The sequence below is a fragment of the Oncorhynchus nerka genome, linkage group LG1 (genome assembly GCF_034236695.1).
Source record: "Oncorhynchus nerka isolate Pitt River linkage group LG1, Oner_Uvic_2.0, whole genome shotgun sequence".
Taxonomy (NCBI): domain Eukaryota; kingdom Metazoa; phylum Chordata; class Actinopteri; order Salmoniformes; family Salmonidae; genus Oncorhynchus; species Oncorhynchus nerka.
In genome coordinates, this window is record NC_088396.1 from 17,614,912 (window position 1) to 17,634,717 (window position 19,806).

The 19,806-nt window shown below is 41.5% G+C and overlaps 1 protein-coding gene across 1 annotated transcript in view; it reads right to left on the bottom strand.

Moving 5' to 3' along the window:
* mid1 (midline 1) overlaps nt 1–19,139 on the bottom strand; it is a 61,065-nt gene extending 41,926 nt beyond the window's left edge. Inside the window, exon 1 of the mRNA XM_065010849.1 lies at nt 19,033–19,139. The gene's annotated coding sequence lies outside the window, so the exon portion shown is untranslated. The remainder of the gene's footprint in view (nt 1–19,032) is intronic.
* Between the last annotated feature and the right edge of the window lie 667 nt (nt 19,140–19,806).

A 19,806-nucleotide genomic window follows, 5' to 3' on the forward strand; every position in this document is an offset into this window, starting at 1 on the left:
TTTTCAAAATATGGCTTAACAAGGTCCGCAAAAATACTTCATTAATCAATATGCTGTTGTGTCCTTCAAATCTTATCTCCTTCAAAAACCTCAAACTAGAAATACAAATCTTAAGGATTCATACAACACAATTACAAATGAACTTCTACTGCACATGTCCAGATCATGGATCACCATGTCAAGAAGCTCAAGAAGCTATGACACGTTCAAGCTCAGGATAAATAGCTAGAATCATTAATTACAACAACTTTCCACAACATTCAGCCCTTGCAGTACAAGCACTACTCACATGCTATGGTCCAGGGTGGTCCTGTCCAACGGAGAGGAGAGATGCAACACCCACTGAACGGTTAAACACTATACTGCATGTCACTGAAACATGGATGAAACTCTGCCTCCAAACAAAACACAGCCACCTAGTTAGTGTGGTGCCTCTCCCTCCCTCTGCCCCTGACCCAGCCGCAGCCGTATGCTCACGGAAGCGTGTAACGGGCTGGAGTAGCGTCACTTGTACTGGGTTATTTCATGGACGCGGCATCCATTAAGGGCTGGGACTGTGCTCTTGGCCCTGACACTCCCCTGTCGCTCCCCTCTCTCCCCTCCGTAAGACAAAAGAGCAAGCAAACAAAGACGGGGGAGTAGGGGGGAACCTTGAGGATCAGGCTGCACACAGATGGGGTCAGTCTCCAAGGCTCTGCTGCATCGCTGCATCACAACCATACATCATTACAAAAGATACATGAAGAATACACGGCTCAATAAAAGCTCCTCATGAAATCATGGTGAAATAAATGTGCAATTGCAAGGCCATACAATGGGAGAAGATCTAGGGGAAAGGAGGACTTCTTCATTGATGTGTCCATGTGTTGATGTGTCCATGTGTTAGCAAATCAGATGTGAGAAAACGCAGATGTAATCGAAGTGAAAGCATGCTTTAGGCAACATTTTTCAGACTTATTATAAGGTCGTATAGAATATTTATCTACACACTAAAACATCGAATAATAATAGAATCAGATAGGGGTTGTGTGGCTTGTTTTAAATTTTATAGATTTAGCGGGACCCTTATTTGAAGGTTCTATAATGAACCATGCTCATAAAGTTCTAAATGGAACTTGCACTGTTCTGTAAAGAACCCTTTCCCAAGGTTCTATAAAGACCTATTAAAAAAAGGTTTTATATAGCACCAAAAAACTTTCCGCCATGGTTTCAACCATTTTTGTGGCTTTTACAAGCCTTTTTTATGGTTCTTTATAGAACCTTTCTCAACCTTTCTCAAAGGTTCTTTGTAGATCCTTTTGAAGAACCATAGATACTTTTTTTATTCTGGTCTGTCATTATATTCCAGAGGTGTTATTACTGTGTTCATTGAAATCAGGTGAGCTACCTTTGAAACAGCTGGGTGTCCTTATGGAGAGAATTGAGAACCACTGACCAAATTGGTCATCTTTCACAAGACACTGGCCAACGTCATCTATAATATGTGGTGGCATAACACAACACATTAGATAAACTGGAATGACACTCTCACTCATGGTTGCACAAAACGCCGCCGCTACTTACAATTGAATTATCACCAAAAGAGCAAATAATCATTTTGTGAACTATAAATAAGAGCTTAAATGGTCCTTTGTGTCATTATGGTTGCACATAGAACCATCACCCTTTCCAAAGTCCTAGATTTTTGTTGTTGTGTATATTCATTTAAGTAATTTAGAAGATACTCATATACAGAGCAACTTACAGTAAGTAGTGAGTGCATACATTTTTCATACTGGTCCCCCATGGGAATCGATCCCACAACCCTAGTGGTGTAAGCTCTACCAACTGAGCCACATGGGACTGTGTACTCAACCACCCAAGATACACAATGTTGACTTGAGGGATGAATCCAGCATGAACTGCACTGCACTGAACACAATCTGCACCATTCTGAGAGAACCTTATCACTCCTGTTTAATTCTACCTTACTCTACTGTCCCCAGGGACAGTTCTATGTGCACACGGTAACCATGGCAAAGGTTCAAGATTTTAATTACTCTGCTGGCCTATCAGTAAGATGATCTCCCCCAAGGGCTCACTACTGAAACACACATGGTTGATGGATCAAAGAAATAAACATAGAAATGCATTTACCTCTGCAGCAGTGTCCTACTACAATAAATGATGAACCCTCCTCTAATCTATCAACAATACAAACAAAAGAATAGCAACGAAGATAACATCTAGCATCCTCTTTACCTTTGCTTCGGGTTTTTCATTTGAGTAGCTGTGGTTGAGTTTCAAGCGAGTGGAACTGGAAAGCCATGTGTGTGCCACAGCACAAGATGCCCTTAATGTAAACAACCTTTGGACTGCATTCTGATTAGCTTGGATAACATATAGTTGGCTGTGAGGGGCTATAAGAGGCATTGACCTGGAAGTTATGCTTTTCCTTTGAGTACAGGGCGGCTATACTACAGCTTGATTTGTCTCCATGGCTACGGCCCTGCCTGCCAGCACTGTGGCATCAGATTCCATGCAGCTTTTCCTCTGCTCTCTCTCTCTCACACAAGCTCTAGCCATTCAACGGCAGCCATGATCTGAATTGACACAGTGAGGTATGTTTTTAAGAACTTAGATGGGGAAAATACTTGGAGGTGTGCTGTTTATTAACAGTGAAAAGCAAATTCTCCAGTGTAAAAAAAACAACAAGCATGTGTCTGAGTCTGAGTGTGCACAGGAAATTCTCCAAATTCTCCAAATGACTGCATTTGTTAGTTACAGAGACATGGTTGTTGTATTCATCCATTTAAAATGAAAGTACATTTGTTTAAAGGTCATGAACAGTCAAAATCATGTTTTTCATGGAGTAGGGTGATATTTGGATGAAACCAGATCAACGTAAGATCATAAAGTTGGGGTGTCAGCAAATATGTTTAAAAGTTTACATTATTCATCTATGGCAAAGATACGTATATGTTTCCCCTTTCATCTGTGTCTGGTGTTAGCTAGTTACTTGCTAGCTAGGTCTTCATTTGTGTCTGGTGTCAGCTAGTTACTTGCTAGCTAGGTCTTCATCTGTGTCTGGTGTCAGCTAGTTACTTGCTAGCTAGGTCTTCATTTGTGTCTGGTGTCAGCTAGTTACTTGCTAGCTCGGTCTTCATCTGTGTCTGGTGTTAGCTAGTTACTTGCTAGCTCGGTCTTCAGCCAACACGGAACAAAAGGGGTGAAGGGTCATTCAAAACACTATCAGTGCTGCTGTGAACTGCATCACATAAGACATGACAAATGGGAGATGTATACAGTATATAAAATGAAAATACAAAATTCATGCAATTTAAATGTTTGAGTAGCTTTGTGTATTACCAAATTAGCTTTAGGTGACTTTACTGCAATACTGCTGTCTGAGACCACGCTGCTTGACCTTTATTTAACAAGGCAAGTCAGTTGAGAACAAGTTCTTATTTACAATGACGACCTACCAAAAGGCAAAATGCCTCCTGCGGGGATGGGATTAATGATACAAAATGTTATAAAAATATAGAACAAAAACACACATCATGACAAGAGAGACACAACCACACTACATAAAGAGAGACCTAAGACAACAAAATAGCTTGGCAGCAACACATGAAAACACAGAATGGTAGCAACACAACATGACAACAACATGGTAGCAACACAACATGGCAGCCGCACAAAATGGTAGCAGCACAAAACATGGTACAAACATTATTGGACACAGACAACAGCACAAAGGGCAAGAAGGTAGAGACAACAATACATCATGCGAATCAGCCACAACTGTCAGGAAGTGTCCATGATTGAGTCTTTGAATGAAGAGATGGAGATGAAACGGTCCAGTTTGAGTGTTTTTTGCAGCTCGTTCCAGTTGCAAGCTGCAGCGAACTGAAAAGAGGAGCGACCCAGGGATGGGTGTGCTTTGGGGACCTTTAAAATAATGTGACTGGCAGCGCAGGTGTTGTATGTGGAGGATGAGGGCTGCAGTAGATATCTCAGATAGGGGGGAGTGAGGCCTAGGAGGGTTTTACAAATAAGCATAAACCAGTGGGTCTAGCGATGGGTATACAGAGATGACCAGTTTACAGAGGAGTATAGAATGCCGTGATGTGTCCTATAAGGAGCATTGGTGGCAAATCTGATGGCCGAATGGTAAAGAACATCTAGCCGCTCGATAGCACCCTCACCTGCCGATCTATAAATTACGTCTCCGTAGTCTAGCATGGGTAGGATGGTCATCTGAATCAGGGTTCGTTTGGCAGCTGCGGTGTAAGAGGAATGATTATGATAAAGGGAACCAAGTGTAGATTTAACCTTAGCCTGCAGCTTTGATATGTGCTGAGAGAAGGACAGTGTACCATCTTGCCATACTCCCAAGTACTTGTATGAGGTGACTACCTCAAGCTCTAAGCTCTCAGAGGTAGTAATCACACCTGTGGGGAGAGGGGCATTCCTCTTACCAAACCACATGCCCTTTGTTTTGAAGGTGTTCAGAACAAGGTTAAGGTAAGAGAAGGCTTGTGTGTAGAACGTTTAACACAACATCTGGGGAGGGGCCAGCTGAGTATAAGATGGTATCATCAGCATATAAATGGATGAGAGAGCTTCCTACTGCTTGAGCTATGTTGTTCTCAATTTAAATTGAGAAGAGCATGGGACCTAGGATCAAGCCTTGGGATATTCCCTTGTTGATTAGCAGTGTCTGAGACAGCAGATGTTCTGACTTTATACACTGCACTCTTTGAGAGAGGTAGTTAGCAAACCAGGCCAAATACCCCCCAGAGACACCAATACTCCTTAGCAGGCCCACAAGAATGGAATGGTCTACCGTTTCAAAAGCTTTGGCAAAGTCAATAAAAGCATCAGGACAACATTGCTTAGAATCAAGGGCAATGGTGACATCATTGAGGACCATTAAGGTTGCAGTGACACATCCATAACCTGAGCGGAACCCCGATTGCGTACCCGAGATAATACTATAGACATCAAGAAGACCAGTCAGTTGATTATTGACACGTTTTTTTAACACTTTTGATAAACAGGTCATTCAGAAATTGGCCTACAACAGTTAGGATCAGCTTGATCTCTCCCTTTTAACAAAGGATGCACCGTGGCTGCCTTCCAAGCAATGGAAACCTCCCCAGAGAGGAGAGACAGGTTAAAAAGGTCAGAGATAGGCTTGGCGATCATAGAGGCAGCAACCTTAAAGAAGAAAGGATCTAAACCATCTGACCCAGATGTTTTTGGGGGGTCAAGTTTAAGGAGCTACTTTAGCACCTCGGACTCAGTGACCACCTGCAGGGAGAAACTTTGTAGCAGGCAGGGGAAAAAGAGGGAGGAGCATTGAGGATAGTCGCACAAGAAGGGGTGGGAGATGAGGAAATGTTGGACGGGCATGGAGGCATGGCAGTGTCAAATAGTAATCCTGACTTAATGGACTGGTGATTAAAGATCTCAGCCATGTTCTCCTTGTCAGTAACAGTAACAACCACATCGTCAACATTAAGGGACATGAGGAGGAGGGTTTATGCTCCAGGTTTTTAACCGTTCTTCAGAACTTCTTGGGGTTAGACCCACAGAGAGAAAACTGCTCCTACTTCTTATGGCTGGGGGGCAGTATTGAGTAGCTTGGATGAATAAGGTGCCCAGAGTAAATTGCCTGCTACTCAGGCCCAGAAGCTATGATATGCATAGTATTAGTATATTTGGATATAAAACACTCTGAAGTTTCTAAAACTGTCTGAATGATGTCTGTGAGTATAAGATCACTCATATGGCAGGCAAAAACCTGAGATAAAAATCTAACCAGGAATTGGGAAATCTGAGGTTTGTAGGTTTTCAAGTCTTTGCGTATCCAATATACAGTGTAAAATTTGGTCCGATTGCACTTCCTAAGGCTTCCACTAGATGTCAACAGTCTTTAGAACCTGGTTTTAGACTTCTACTGTGAATGGGGAGCGAATAAGAGCTGTTTCAACCAGGTGTCTGTCAGAATGCCATGAGCTGTCTCGCTGCGGCCGTGAGCACGAGTTCTGTTCCTTTTCATTTCTAAAGACAAAGGAATTGTCCGTTTGGAATATTATTAAAGATTTATGATAAAAACATCCTAAAGATTGATTCTAAACATTGTTTGACATGTTTCAACGAACTGTAATGGAACTGTCGTCTGAACTAAGTGCCTGCGCCTTGTGAATTTGGATTTGTGAACTAATAAATGATGGACTGTATCGAACAAAACAAACATTTATTGTGGAACTGGGATTCCTGGAAGTGCATTCCGATGAAGATCATCAAAGGTAAGTGAATATTTACAATGCTATTTCTGACTTCTGCTGACTCCCCAACATGGCCCGGTATCTGTATGGCTTGTTTTGGTCTCTGAGCGCTGTACTCAGATTATTCCATGTTGTGCTTTCGCTGTAAACCTTTTTTGAAATCTGACACAGCGGTTGCATTAAGGAGAAGCATATCTTTAATTCCATGCATAACACTTGTATTGTCATCAACATTTATGATGAGTATTTCTGTAAATTGATGTGGCTCTCTGAAAAATCACTGGATGTTTTGGAAGCAAAACATGACTGAACATAACGCGCCAATGTGAACTGAGATTTTTAAAACTTTTTAAAAACTTTATCGAACAAAACATACATGTATTGTCTAACATGAAGTCCTATGAGTGCCATCTGATGAAGATCATCAAAGGTTAGTGATTCATTTTATCTCTATTTCTGCTTTTTGTGACTCCTCTCTTTGGCTGGAAAAATGGCTGTGTTTTTTATGTGACTAAGCACTGACCTAACATAATCACATGGTATGCTTTTATCGTAAAGCCTTTTTGAAATTGGACACTGTGGTGGGATTAACAACACGTGTATCTTTAAAATGGTGTATAATGGCGCCCTGCACTTTCACTGGCTGTTGTCAAATCGATCCCGTTAACGGGATTTCAGCCGTAAAAAGTTTTAAAGTAACTAACTTTGGCCTTCCGGATAGCCTGAGTGCACTTATTTCTAATTTGTCTGAACAAGAGCCAGTCAGCCTGAATATGCGTGTGCCGAGCAATTTTCCAAATGTAATTCTTGAGGTGGAGTAATTCTGCCAGATCACGGTCGAACCAGGAGCTGAACCTGTTTTTAATTCTAATTTTCTTTATGGGCGCATATTTGTTAACGATACCACTGAAAATATCAAAAAAGAAGCGTCTTTGAGGGGGTCAAGCTGATTATACACCAATTTACAGAGGCCAGGTCAAATCAGGCCATGACAAATCAGGACAGGTTGTTTCACTGAGCAGCCATTACAAACACAGGCTGTAAAACAGTGATCACTAAGGTCATTACAGAAAACACCAGAATGATATCTAGCAGGATTATTTGTAAAGATAACATCAAGGAGAGTAGCCTTTTCTGAGAAAGATTTAGGGAGTCCCGTTGCTTTAGGACTTGGTCAGGTGGTTTAAGCATGTCACTGTTTAGGTCGCCTAGCAGGACATATTCAGACTTAGTGTAAAGGGCCAGGAGAGAGCTTAGGGTGTTTAGTGTACAGGCCAGTGCTGATGGTGGCCTATAACATCCAGCAACAGTCAACAAAGAGTTATTTGAAAGTTGAATGCGTAAAACCAGAAAATCGAATTGTTTGGCGAAAGACTTGGTGGAGACAACCGAGCACTGAAGGTAAAGATTGCCACTCTACCACCTTTGGAAGCTCTGTCTTGACGAAAAAGGTTGTAACCAGAAAGGTTAACATGAGTATTCAAAACACTCTTTCTTAACCACGTCTCAGTAACGACCAACACATCTGGATTGGAGCTGTGAACCTACACTTTCAATTTATCAAATTTAGGTAATAAGTTTCTAGTGTTAATATGCAGAAAACCAAGGCTTTGAAGGGATCATACATCAGTGAAGCAGATAACAGAGCACAAATAAGAATTGGGGCTTGTAGATGGGCCAGGGTGTACATTCACAATCCCAGATATAAGCAGCAGTAATACAATCAGGGCAAGGCAGAGGACAGGGAGAGCACTGCAGTGTTGATTTAGAACATTTGATGGCAACACGATCATAATGTACAGCAATTCATCAGGTAACATGATTAAAAAGCTGGTGAAATGTGGTTAGAATAGGATGGGAGGCCAAGAGTCTGTATAACCAATAGAGAGTCAGAGTCCCGAGTGTGAGAGTCCCTCTCACCCCCCCCCCCTTAAAAGATTTAGATGCACTACTGTTCCACTGGATGTCATAAGGTGAATGCACCAATTTGTAAGTCGCTCTGGATAAGAGCGTCTGCTAAATGACTTAAATGTAAATGTAAATGAGAACAAACATAGTCAGTACCACGGTTGAGATAACAAGCAAGTTCATAGTCAACAAAGCACGCAAGAGTCATGAGGTAAATAGCATAAAGCACAAGAGAAAAATATAACGACTTGGGGCTACTCATTGTAAGTTCAGAGTCACTTACCCCAACAGTGTGTGTGTGCTGGAGGAGAGCGAAAGCTCGGGAGAGAGGAGGGAGTGTGGTGGGGTTACCTGTACCAGACAGGGGGAGACAGGCCAGGGCAGACGGTGAACAGATCACCAGGTGGAATCCAAGCAGCAGTGCAGCAGGCAACGGGAGTAGGTGTTACACCCACTTGGGAGCAACTTTTTTCGGGAGGCAGATTACTTGTAGAAAATCCCAGCTAGCTAGCTAACGTAGCTAACAAATCTCTGTCCACCGTCTTTTCCATGTGGAAAAGGAGGTTGTTAGCTAGCTATATCTTTTCAGTTTTGGCAAATGGTCCTTTACGACATCCAAACAAGATTGAGATTCTGAGGAGGATATCTCTGCACAGATGGAGGGGGCTGTGAAAACATCTTGCCATTGTCATGCTCAAGAGTTTTCACGCCTCTCACTTCACACTTCAGTGCTAATTTCAGTGTGTTCCAATGTGTTTCTTCTGCAGGTTTTGGTTTGTTCTAAGTTTTATTTCTTGATGATCCTTGGTGGTAATAGTCCAGTCAGATAATGTTGCCCAAAATCAAGGTTTTAGGTATGGAATTGTGATTCAGAATTAAGGTTTTGATGTTGATGGTAGTATCCTGTATAAGTCCTTGCGAAAGATTCAAGTTTATCTACATTTATCCAACTCTAAATTCTATCAAAGTAAGGCGAGCTCATTAAGATATTTCCCCACCCACTCAGTCTGTCTTTTCAAACTTCCTGGTAGTTAGCCATGAGAGACAAAGTACTCAAATGTTTAGCAATTCTATCCGAAACAAATATTATGTGTGATATTTTAGTCACTCAAAAGCTATTTTACATGGGAATCAGAATGACTGTTCGGGAAATACGTATTTCATAAGGCCTGAGTTTGAGGTCCTACACTCTAAACATAAGAACTCTGTAAGTGCTGAATTAACACTCATTGGTGTAAAATAACCCCAGTGTTGATAAAATAACCAGATTTGAACCAAAACCACTCCCATCATTATCATATTTCCCAGCATGCTCTATTGCATGATGAATTTTAGAATTGTTGTTTCAATATCTATATTCTTGCATGTACATTGATTGATTAACTAATCTTGTGTTTCTCAAATATAAATGACATACATTTTCTAAACTAATCCAATATGTTACTGGTTACTGAAATGGTTGTTCCAATTTAGACGCTTTAGGTAGTCTAATATTGCAGTCTTCCCAACCCTGGCAGTCATTCTGAATGCAGTTCGTGGGTGTTTAAAAATGCTCAAGGTTGGATATTGGCACTCTGGCTGAATTTTAATAGGAATTACACATCACTTTGCAAGCCAGCATAATGTGGCAGGTTGTGTTAAAAACCGAACAAGCATAGGTTAATTTAGTTTTCAATCTGGGTTGCCCAAGCAGATGGAATAATGCAATCTATAGGTTATATTCAAGGGCATGGCTTATTAGGGGTGGGGCTTTAACATAGTTAATGTCATTCCTGGTGATCATGTTAACTTTGTTCACAACAAAGTCATATTTTAATTGAACACAATTGCACATTACATTTTTATACACAAATATGAATGCCTTTATTTTCATATTAGTGCTACATAGTGGTTACTCTCACATTGGGCTTTGCATATGCTTTCAAATGTCATTCAGTGTCAAAATCATTTTTTTTGTGAAATTGGATGATATTTGAAGGAAAGCAGATTAAAGTATGATGACCAAAATATGAAAAGTTATTGTTGCTTCTACATAGATACAGTCTGATCATATGGTTCCCTCCCCCACGTCAAAAACGTGGATTAATTATTAAGGGGACAACGTGACGTCACTGTTACTCTAATTTTAATATGCCAAAGGTAACATGATATTCTCTAACCTAATTTCTATAAGTACCACCTTGTAGCCAACATCAGAGAAGGCATGTTTGCCGAGGGGTGTGGTTTATATAGCTAGATAGCTACTCTACTGGTGCCAAAATGTAACTGTAGGCTGGCAGCAAATACAGTGCATTCGGAAAATATTCAGACCCCTTGACTTTTTCCACATTTAGTTTTTTCCCCCACATTGATCTACACACAAAAGCCCATAATGACGAAGCAAAAACAGGTTTTTAGAAATGTTTGCACATTTGTAAAAAAACAACTGAGTTTACATAAGTATTCAGACCGTTTAACTTCTTGCGTCGAGCCATCCCGGATCCGGTATCGTGACTACAGCCTCAAGCTCATTACCATAACGCAACGTTACCTATTCATGAAAATCGCAAATGAAATGAAATTAATCTATTTGCTCTCAAGCTTAGCCTTTTGTTAACAACACTGTCATCTCAGATTTTCAAAATATGCTTCTCAACCATTGCAAAACAAGCATTTATGTAACAGTATTGATAGCTAACGTAGCATTTAGCATAGCATTTAGCGTTAGCATTCAGCAGGCAACATTTTCACAAAAAACAGAAAAGCATTCAAATAAAATCATTTACCTTTGAAGAACTTCGGATGTTTTCAATGAGGAGACTCTCAGATAGCAAATGTTCAGTTTTTCCTGAAAGATTATTTGTTTAGGACAAATCGCTCCGTTTTCTGCGTCACGTTTATCTACGAAAAAAAACCTGTATCCAGGATTGTGTAAATCTATCCGCAAGCTCATTAGCATAACACAACATTAACTATTCATGAAAATCGCAAATTAAATTTAATTAATCTATTTGCAATCAAGCTTAGCCTTTTGTTAACAACACTGTCATCTCAGATTTTCAAAATATGCTTTTGAACCATAGCTAAACAAGCATTTGTGTAACAGTATTGATAGCCTAGCATAGGATTATGCCTCTCTTTCAGCATGCAACATTTTCACAAAAAACAGAAAAGAATTCAAATAAAATCATTTACCTTTGAAGAACTTCAGATGTTTTCAATGAGGAGACTCTCAGTTAGATAGCAAATGTTCCGTTTTTACAAAAAATATTATTTGTGTCGACTAATCGCTCCGTTTTGTTCATCACATTTGGGTAAGGAAAAAAAAAATATATATATATATTAAGTCATTAAAACGCGAACTTTTTTCCAAATTAACTCCATAATATCGACAGAAACATGGCAAACCGATGTTTAGAATCAATCCTCAAGGTGTTTTGGATACTTATTATTTCTTTCCTTGGGTCCAGCTCTGCCCCCCCCCTTCCCCCCCATTACCGTGTGTTTAACCAATAAACCCTGAGTGTTTGACGGTAGATTTACGCTGTCTGTGGTTTTTGTTCTCACTGTTCCTTTTCACTGTTATAATTTGCATGAGATATGTCACGGGTCTCGTTTCCATCCCCCTAGACTGCAGGGCCAAAGGGATTTGTAAAACTTAGTCATTATGGGGTATTGTGTGGAAAAATTCAAAGGGTCTGGCTACAATCCGAATGCACTCTATAATTAAAGGTTTACCCTCTTCATCCATATGGCAAAGGTACTTACATGTTTCCCCTTTCGTCTGTCACTGGATCTGGTCTTCAGCCAGCATGGAACTAAAGTGGGGCAAGGGTCATTAACAACTTCGACACAGTTGTCAAGTCAACACATCCTTCAGTGCTGTGATTTTCTTGGTAAGTTTTGATTAGGATCCAAGATGGCGTAGCAGTAGGACGTGTGTGTTTGTCTTTGTCTTATCCTGTGTAAATAGCCTGTCTTTTTCGTATACATCTTAATCTTATCTATCTACTAACTAAGTATACTTTCCTGCAACTCGCCTCACCCAATGCGGTACGGATCTGCTATTTGTATTCCTTATAACTGGAACTTCCATCAGGAGCTAGCCAGCTAACTAGCTACTAGTCTTTGTTAGCCACGGCTAGAGGTCTTCACCTTTTTCTTGGTCACCAGCCAGCCTTAGCTCGGACAACACCTGCCAGTCTGCACGGCGCGATATCAACCCAGAGCATATCGGACTGCTTCTCTTTACCACATCACTGGATTCCTGCCGCTCTGGCATCGTAGCTAGCTGCAAACGAGTGGCTACTGTTAGCTAACGCCTCTGTCCTGAAGCAAGCACCAGCTAGCCTTGAGCTAGGCCCATATACCTGCTAATTCTAGTGCCACAATACCTCCTTTGCCAATTGGCCTGGACCCTTTATTATCGACACGGAGCCCCGCCCGATCCATCACGACTGGACTGCCGACGTGATCGCCCGATGTGGTCTCAACAGGCTATTCTGTTATGATGTCGCTGAAGAACCATCTACAAGTCCCGGCCCGCTAGCTTTTCTGAATGCTGTGTCCCCTAATCGCCTAACGTAGTCGTGACTACCAAACGGCACCCTGACTCGCCTATTGCTGCTCTTTTCACCCTATTATCACTCGGCTACACAGCTGATTCCTCCTGGACTGTTTTAATAACACTGTACCTCATTTTGTTTACCTGTCGGCCCCAGCCTCAAACTCAGGTCCTGTATGTACCTAACTGACCCGCTCTGCACATTCATCGCCATTTACCCGTTGTTGTCTTAGCTTTCCTGATCAACAACTGTGATTGCTTTATGCCTCTCTCTAATGTCAATATTCCTTGTCTACTGCTGTCTTGGCTAGTTCTTATTGTTTTATTTCACTGTAGAGCCCTCAGTCCCACTCAAAATGCCTTAGATAGCTTTTTTTTGTCCCACCACACACACATGCGGAGACCTCATCTGGCTTAACGGTGCCCTAGAGACGAAACCTCTCATCATTACTCAACGCCTAGGTTTACCTCCACTGTACTCACATCCTACCATGCCATTGTCAGTACATTATGCCCTGAATCTATTCCCCATGCCAAGAAACATGCTCCTTTTATTCTCTGTCCCCAACGCACTAGACTACCAGTTCTTATAGCCTTTAGTCGTACACTTATCCTAGTCCTCCTCTGATGTAAAGGTTAACCCAGGCCCTGTAGCCTTCAGTTCCACTCCTATTTCCCAGGTGCTATCATTTGTTGACCTCTGTAACCGTAAAAGCCTTGGTTTCCATGCATGTTGACATCAGAAGCCTCCTCCCGAAGTGTGTTTTATTCACCCATTTGTACTTTTAAGTGACCTAAACTGGCATATGCTTACACCCCGTCCTACACTCTAAACTAGATGCCCTCAATCTCACACAAAATATCAAGGAACCTACTAGGCAAAACCCTAATCTGTAAACACAGGCACCCTCATAGATATCATCCTGACCAACCTGCCCTCTAAATACACCTCTGCTGTCTTCAGCCGACCACCCTTCATCACTGGTCAAACGACCACCCCTCATCACTGTCAAACGCTCCCTAAAACACTTAAGCGAGCAGGCCTTTCTAATCGACTTGGCCCGGGTATCCTGGTAGGATATTGACCTCATTCAGTCAGTAGAGGATGCCTGGTTATTCTTTAAAAGTGCTTTCCTCACCATCTTAAATAAGCATGCCCCATTCAAAAAATGTAAAACTAAGAACAGATATAACCCTTGGTTCACTGCAGACTTGACTACCCCTTAGACAGCGCAAAAACATCCTGTGGCGTACTGCATTAGCATCGAATAGCCCCCGCATGACGCAACTTTTCAGGGAAGTCAGGAACCAATATACACAGGCAGTTAGGAAAGCAAAGGCTTGCTTTTTCAAACATAAATTTGCATCCTGTAGCACAAAGTCCAAAAAGTTCTAAAACACTTTAACCTGTTGAGTGTAGGGGGCAGTATTTTGATGTTTGGATGGAAAACGTACCCAAATTAAACTGCCTATTTCTCAGGCCCAGAATCTAGAATATGCATATAATTGTCAGATTAGGATAGAAAACACTCTAAAGTTTCCAAAACTGTCAAAATATTTCTCTGTATACATCAATGTCGCTCTTGTTGCTGGTGATTCTCTGATTCACCTCAAAGCAGACAACACCATTCTGTATACTTCTGGCCCTTCTTTTGACACTGTTAACAAACCTCCAGACAAGCTTCAATGCCATACAACACTCCATATGTGGCCTCCAACTGCTCTTAAATGTAAGTGAAACTAAATGCATGCTCTTCCACCGATCGCTGCCTGCACCCACCCGCCCGTCTAGCATCACTACTGGACGGTTCTGACTTAGAATATGTGGATCACTACAAATACCTAGGTATCTGGTTAGACTGTAAACTCTCCTTCCAGACTCACATTAAGCATCTCCAATCCAAAATTAAATCTAGAATCGGCTTCCTATTTTGCAACAAAGCTTCCTTCACTCATGCTGCCACACACACCCTTGTAAAACTGACTATCCTACCGATCCTTGACTTTGGCGCTGTCATTTACTAAATATCTTCAACACTCTACTCAGACTACATCCAATTTGCTATCACAGTGCCATCCGTTTTGTCACCAAAGCCCCATATACGTACTACCCACCACTGCGACATGTATGCTCTCGTTGGTTGGCCCTCACTTCATATTAGTCGCCAAATCCACTGGCTCCAGGTCATCTATAAGTCTATGCTAGGTAAAGCCCCGCCTTATCTCAGCTCACTGGTCACCATAGCAGCACCCACTGCTATGAGGTAACACGCTCTCCAGAAGGGAAATTTCACTGGTCACCCCCAAAGCCAACTTCTCTTTTGGCCGCCTTTCCTTCCAGTTCTCTGCTGCCAATGACTGGAACGAATTGCAAAAATCACTGAAGCTGGAGTCTTATATCTCTCCCACTAACTTTAAGCATCAGCTGTCAGAGCAGCTTACTGATCATTGTACCTGTACACAGCCCATCTGTAAATAGCCCACCCAACTACCTCATCCCCATATTGTTATATATTTTTTGCTCCTTTGCACACCAGTATCTCTACTTGCACATTCATCTTCTGCACATCTCTCACTCCAGTGTTTGATTGCTAAATTGTAATTATTTCGCCACTATGGCCTATTTATTGCCTTACCTCCCTAATCTTACTACATTTGCACACACTGTATATAGATTTTTCTATTGTGTTATTGACTGTACGTTTGTTTATCCCATGTGTAACTCGTTTGTCTCACTGCTTTGCTTTATCTTGGCCAGGTTGCAGTTGTAAATGAGAACTTATTCTCAACTGGCCTACCTGGTTAAATAGAGGTGAAATTATATATTTATTTACTTTAATTGCAAAACTGCTCACTGCATCCAAGTTGCTTGACATAGGCGTTTCAATGAGCTGTCAGTCAAGGTGAGGTCATCAATATAAGCTCCCCGCCCACTCAGCCTGTATTTTCCTACTTACTGGTAGCTAACCATGAGACAAAGTACTTTTCAGTATGACTGTCCAGGACCTTTAACACTTTCAAAAGTGTTATTTTAACACCAGTTGAGTGGTGTTAGTGTACATTTCACACTTTCTGAGTTAAATGTACAACATAGATTTTACTTTGCACGCTATGACTAGCTACCATGGCTCACTCTAAAACTTGGACATCCTAAGCACAAAGAAGTCTGCAGATAAAGTGACTCAAATGTTCAGCACAAAAATCATTTGCAGAGAAACTCCGGGAAGAGTTGCAATATTTTTTTTTTGCCGGAGAAACACTACAATACTGAATGTCTGTTGGTTTCCCAGTTAAATAGGGAGAGGCAGTAACTTACGGGAAAATAAGGTTATGTTTAGTTCCACAGCACAGTCTAATAGCCAAAGCCTGTTGGCTTTTCTTGTTTCCTGAAAAATGTATCATTCTTTTGTAAGTCTGTGGTGAAAGCCTGACACATTCTTTTCTGCTTGGAGAGCCCTGTAATTGCTTCCAGCAGCTTCTGATGGATTTTCTTACACTGTTAGACTATTAGATGTATGTCTTTATTAAGCAAAATATTAACTTAAAGCTGTTTTATCGCAACTCAGATGAAAAGGTGGGAAATGTCTAGGTAATTCTCAGATGTCTCAGACAGTTACACAGCTAAAAACTGGCTGACTAAACTTAGTCATTAGCACATTCATGATGCCTGCTTAAATCATCAGTTACCTTTAATACAGACTCTATTGTACTGTGCCTTGTATCTCTCCCAGAAACATAGAGTTTTACTAAGACACCGAACAAAGTGGAGACTGGCTAGGAGCGGGGGGTGAACATCTGCTGTTCTATGCTCCAGTGTCCTATCCTGGGAGAGCCTTGGATAGGATGAGTGCTGTAGGAGCCCTCAGAAGGAGAACCAGCTCTTAGAATCTGGGTCTGAGTTTTGGGTCTTTGTCTGGCTGGGTGCATTCCATCCTCACTACACTACAGGCTCTATCAAAACACCATCAGCTCTGGTTTGGTCTGGTCCCTCAGTGGGAATAATTACATGATGCATTGTTAGAGGAGGAAACGGGTTATCATAGACAAGCAATAAAGTGGATAGATGTTATCTATCACTTCTTGGGATATCATTTTTTACACTATAGGTTACAGTTTATGTAGGGCCCTGGCTAGATGGGGCTGAGTAGTCCTCAACAAGAGTTAACTGAGAACTTGAAAGCTTCATATCTTTGGCTGGCTAGAAGCATGCAGAATATCCTCCTTTCATTCCTTCTCCATATATATCTCACTTGCTCTAAAGTCTTTGCAGGACACATTCCCCAAACTTGGCTCCAACAATAGATTTTTCTCCCATTTCAAAATGGTTTAAACAGTCGCCTTTTCCACTGAGCTCAGATTGTCTTCTCTGGGAACTGGAGCTTGTGCTCCAGACTCCAACAAGCAGAGGAGTATCCAACCACACATTGTGGTGACTGACTCACAGACTCAGCATCACTCTTTCCACAGTCAATGCTACAGTATAGTACAACCCTTGGGCTCACATCAACACAGATGTGTGCTCTGTCACAACCATTGGCTGGGAATAATATAGGAATGGACAAAGCCGTTGATCACATGAAACCATTGATTCCTATGTGAAGACTCGATAGCGCATTTGAAGCCAGGGAAGTCGGGTTAAGATGCGCATGCACTTTGAGTTACTACTCCAGGTAGGGATGTTGCAGGCTAGCTCAGTGTTGCCCCCCCCTCCCCCATTGAGTATCTCAAGTTGAAGGCCGCCTGGGTACTACAGGCTGCCACTAGCTACTAAATTATCCTCATAACTTCTTCTGTTTGCAATTTTAAAATAATCGGTTAAATGAGGACACACATCTGGTGTAATAGAATACATTATTGGTACCATGATTCTCTTACAAAAAAATGCTTTATTTACACAAAGATTGACCATGAAGTTTGACATTTTCTCATTCCCTAATGGGGATACTGTTTTTTTGCAAATGCCTGCAGTACCGCGCTCTGCCTTGAACTTTGTGGCTCCAATTAGAGTGGGCAGTCATTCTCCCTGGTCACAACACCCAGGCCTAGCGAATTCACACTCACTAATGGCCCTGGCTCTCTTGACCTGGGATGGATACATTGGGTTCATTTATCATTAAGAAGGATAGTAGTGAGGCAAAAGTGGGGTTTAAGAGGTGATAAACCAACAAACTACAATTCACATTGCTAAACGTGAATAAAAAAATCACAAGAAATCCATTGCACTCAGGATTATTCTCTTTTTTTTTTTTTTAAAGAGCTGGTTACAGAATTCAGTCCTCAAGGCAAAGAAAGCACAAAATATTAATGTTGAGAGAAAGTACAACTGTTTCAATCTATTTAAGACAAAGTTTACAAAGAAAGTGTTTGAAGTGTTAGATCACTACCAGATGCATCTAGGCTGCACATGAGGGAAACTAGAGAAAACCAAAATGAATATACCAGATTCCCACTTTTACCATTTTTTGGCTCAATTAAATGTACTGTATCCTTTCCTAAAATAACATGGCACTGCTGTCGTTTCCACCAAAAAGCTTTAGGTTAAGCTATATGACATAACGTTTATTTGAAATTATTATACGATTCATGGTGTAAAATTACAAGGAACGGAACCCTCTGACCTCCTAATGTACAGTAGCCACATGACAGTTGACTGGATCCCTGAAATGAAGTATACGTACATTTTTCTGTTTAATAAGCCAAAGTCAGAACAGTTTCCTCTTTGTGGTACCTGGTAACTCACTGGACCTGTCAGCAGGTATGATTCATGTCCACACCAGTCTCAACCTGTTCTTTTACAGCAATTCCTGCTCCTCCTTACTTGGAACACACACTCTCTCTCACACACACACACACAAACACACACCCTGGGACTTCAACACCTGACCAGTAGCTCAGTAACAGGAATTCACTAACAGCACATTCCTATTCTGTTCTCTCAGACTGGCAGAAAGTGTCAAGCAATATTAGGCTCATCAATATCCATTTAAGAGAGATTGATCAAATCTTTATATAGGCCTTTTTTATAGTCCTTCTGATGCAATACTGAGGATGTATTATCCTAATGACTTCGTAATCCCTAATCACATTCTCTGCCTTTGCGCAAGAAATTGTACACCGTGTGCAGGGGAGACAACAATGAGGAGTCAGCAATGGTTAGCTTAACAATTTGGTTGTTGAGGGACGCAAGTGAAAGTCATGGAGAAAGTTACACTGTACAAAAACTCAATCCTGAATACAATTCATAGTCTCATCACTATTCCAATGTTTCCATTTGTCCTTAGATCTCTACAGTATGTATCTTACCTGGCTCCCCATGGCTGCCATGTGAGTCTCTCCCAGGTGAATAATGTCAGAACAGCAGAACGTGGCCAGGCAGAATGTCTCCGTCAGGCAGCAGTCAGCCAGGATTCCTCTGGTAAAAACATACAGGAGGTTGGAAGGTGTTCTGTCTCGCTGCTGTACACTCCCCTTCATCAGGGTGTGTACACACGCATACCATGTTGGCACACACTCTGCTTCTCATCTGCCTCACAGGTTTACACAGGAGCAGAAAGCTGGGCTGGGGTGAGTCCTTCCACCCCAGGGGAGCTGACATTACAGTAATGCCTTTACAGTTCTATCCACACACAATGTACAAATATTTCCACTTGAATTCACCCTAATTATACTCACTGTAAGTCATCATCCGACCTACCCATATGGTGGGGGAACTTATCTGTTCTGCACCAAATATGCACAAACTTAGTAACTTATTGATTATCTTTTGGTAGTTGGCTGCAAAATACAACAACAAATGAATTAGACTTAGGAGGAAAGTCAGGGAGACTTGTGTTTACTAGGGCTAGGTCTGTTAGCCGTGGGTGGAAAATCAGTTCCTGATAATGGGGATTAATGCTCTTTCATCTTAACAGTGTATCCCACATGGCCCTGGGCATTCTCCACTGAGATACCACAGCAGAGAGGACACACAGAGATAAAGAAGTCTGGAACAGAATGAACCTCCCTAGGCATCATCCTACGCTAACAGGCAACACACCCGTTGTAATTAGAAAAAGGCCGAATTGAATTTCTCAGCTA